The sequence below is a fragment of the Ovis canadensis genome, chromosome 18, assembly GCF_042477335.2.
Source record: "Ovis canadensis isolate MfBH-ARS-UI-01 breed Bighorn chromosome 18, ARS-UI_OviCan_v2, whole genome shotgun sequence".
NCBI lineage: Eukaryota > Metazoa > Chordata > Mammalia > Artiodactyla > Bovidae > Ovis > Ovis canadensis.
In genome coordinates this window covers 32,722,108-32,725,412 of record NC_091262.1, presented here as the reverse complement: position 1 = coordinate 32,725,412, position 3,305 = coordinate 32,722,108, and the positions used below count along the sequence as shown (strand labels likewise).

The following is a 3,305-nucleotide window of genomic DNA, read 5'->3' as shown; positions in this document are numbered from 1 at the left end:
GCTAGAGTTATAGGTTATATTTAATAAATATATATGTACTATATATGTAATAAATATCCTAGTACATACATATATTCAACTTTATTTGAAAAACACTTACCTGTTTAAAAAAATGCTTCTCTTTTCCAAAAAAAAAAATTGTTAAGGACTTCCCTGGCGGCCCAACGGTTAGGAATCTGTCTGCTAATGCAGGGGACACAGGTTCGATCCCTGATCTGGGAAGATCCTGCATGCCTTGGAGCAACTAAGCCTGTGTGCCACAGCTACCGAGCCTGTGTACCCTAGGGCGCACAGTCTATGACAGGAGAAGTCATGGCAACCAGAGCCCATGCACCACAACTACAGAAAGTCCTCTCACAGCAAGGAAGACCCAGCGCAGCCAAAATAGTTTGAACAGCTCGCGGTAAGTGATGTACATAGGTGATACTCTAATAGTACTGGAAGATCAGAAAACCTGTAGTAGTTTTATCTATAGACATAGCTAAATATGAACCAAAACAATAGTTAGTGTAAAGTGTAGATATTAAGCATAAAGTTGTAGACTTACTGAAATCTTTCATTTTTACTTTCTAATTTTGTATTAAAAATTAACATGATTCTTCAAATGTTGTGTCACAATTTTTACCAACCTAAGTCTTGTCAAAAAATATGGAATGCTTCATGATTTTGCATGTCATCCTTGCACAGGGGCCATACTTATCTCTGTATTCAAATTTTTGAATGTGTAGAGGTACTCCCCTGTGGTTTCAATTTACATTTCCCTAATTGAGCACTTTTGGGTGTGCTTATTGGTCATTTGTATATCTTTTTGAAACAGCTGTGCAAACTTTTGCGTATTGTGTATGTAGGAGATGTTGTTTAATTTCTTACTGAGCTTTAAGAGTTCCTTGTTTATTCTGGATACAAGTCTTTTGTTGAATATAAATACTGCAAATCTTTTCCCCCAGTCTGTGGCTTTCCTTTTCATTTCCTTGACACCGAATTTCAAAGAGTGGAAGTCTTTTGCTACAGTTCATATTTCCAATTTTCCCCTGTATAGTTAGTGGTTTTTGTTCACTACCTAAGAAATCTTTGCCTACCAAGGTCACAAAGATTTTCTCCTGTTTTCTTCTAGAAGTTTGCTAGTTTTAACTTTTATATTTAGGTCTGTGTTACATCTTGAGTTATTTTGTGTGTGTGATGTAAGAGCTGAGGTTAACTTTTATTCTTACAGGTATTCAGGTGTTTTCAGCACCATTTATTGAAAAGACTGGTTTCCCCCATTGAATTACCTTGGTTCCTTTGTTGCAAATCAGCATGTAGGTTGTTTATCCACTCATCCATGGATGGATCATGTGTTTTTTTAAAATTTATTTTAAAATTATTTATTTATTTATGGCCATGCTGGGCCTTCACTGCTTTTGCACAGGCTTTCTCTAGTTGTGGCAAGCAGGGGTTACTCCTCATTGTGGTCTGAGGGCTTCTCACTGCAGTGGCTTCTCTTGCTTCAGAGCACAGGCTCTAGGTGCTTGGGCTTCAGTAGTTGTAGCACACTGGCTCAGTAGTTGCGGCTTGTGGGCTTAGTTGCTCCACAGCGTGTGGAATCTTCCTGGACCAGGGATTGAACCCATGTCCCCTGTATTGGTAGGCAGATTCTTATCCACTGTGCCACCACTGAAGTCTGGATCATGTGTTTTTGAGGCGACTGGAAGATATTACTTTTTAGATTTCTTTTCCCTAATGGTTTGTGGCTCAAATCTGCATTATTAATGAGCACCTCCGGCGATTCTTGTATGACTAATGTATGAGACCGCTGGCTTGTACAGCAGTGGTTCCTAGTCAGGAATGTGAATGATAGTTACCCAATGCCAGGGCCCTACCTCCAAAGGGCCTGATTTAGCAGATCTGGAGGAAGCTTCCAAAAGAAAACCTCCCTAAGAGCTAATGATACTTTACTTAAGAACAATGGGTACACTCTCTCCTTTGCATGCAAATGTTCCTTAGACACAGGATGACTGGCTTTTCCGCTGGGCTCTGAGGTGCCTCAGTGAACACGGTTTGGTAGAGGCATCAATAAGCAAACAGGCCAGTGCAATTGCATGAATGGAGTGTAAATGAAGCAAGCAGAGCCTTGTGGGAAGAGTGGGTGAATCTGGTGGACCCGGGTGCCACTGTGAATGCTCTAGCTGGAGATTCAGCATGCCTCTGTTTGTCCTGCAAAGATCCCCATGAGGCCTGGCTGTACCCTTGTGCTGGTTAGACCCTGAGTGTGAATTTCTTCTCGTGGTGAAGACGGCCTGTCACGTTCCCTCCACTCGTGGACTTTCTGGCTTTGTCTTGAGACTGCTGTGTCATGCTGTCTCCAGGTGCCTTGTCCCTAGTGGAAAATTTTGGTCTCTGGAGGTGTGGAGAGAAGGCAGCTCTGTTGGTTCTGGTGGATTCTGTGACCGCTGAGCCATCCACATAACTTGGTCTTGGTCCATGCTGCCCTGTTTGTTTGCTGTCTGGATCGCTTCTCCTAGTAGGGTGAACGGTCCTCCTTGCCTAATTTCACACCAGACCTGAAGCCACTTGGCCTTTCTTCCTGCCCGCCTGCTTCTGATCAGTGCTTCTGGGAGCATTATACAGCCTGATGGCTCAAAATGTACAAACCCATCTCAATAGACAGGGCACCCAGGCGCCAGAGGCATTAACCAAACTCAGCTTTTACGTGGTTTTCTTTCTGGTCTGCGCTAGAGCTCTGCAGTTGTGTAAGAAGTGGGGAGCCTGCTTACTGTTCCATAGAATGGTCCAGAAACTCCTGCAACTGGTGGTTGCCCTGGAAGTGAAGGTAGCCTGGGTGCTCTAGCTCTGAAATTGGTCAGAAATAGTGGTTATCAAAGCAGGCTTCCCAGGTGGCTCAGTGGTGAAGAACCCAAATGCCAATGGAGGAGACACAGGAGACGAGACGTGGGTTCAATCCCTGGGTCAGGAAGATCCCCTGGAGAAGGAAATGTCAACATGCTCCAAAATCCTGTGGACAGAGGAGCCTGGCAGGCTATAGTCCATGGGGTTGCAAAGAGAGGCTTTCATTTTAGTATAACCTATTGTGTTAGTTGGGTACCTAGGCTAACTTTGTTGGCCATACAAACAAACTGGACTTACGAACGTGCTTTCAGAACGGAACTCGTTCATACATAGGGGACTTAGTCATAGACATTCTTCAAGCTGGGCCCTACATGCCATTATCTTTCTGTTCAAAGCCGGTTATAACTGTTCAAACTTCATTCTTTTATATGCGGATGTCCAGTCTTCCTACCACCATTTGTTGAAAAGACTGTCCACTC

At 43.4% G+C, this 3,305-nt stretch overlaps 1 pseudogene; it reads right to left on the bottom strand.

Annotated features, from left to right (window-relative positions):
• Positions 1-642: 642 nt before the first annotated feature.
• LOC138424066 (U6 spliceosomal RNA) lies at positions 643-739 on the bottom strand (annotated as a pseudogene).
• Positions 740-3,305: the final 2,566 nt, after the last annotated feature.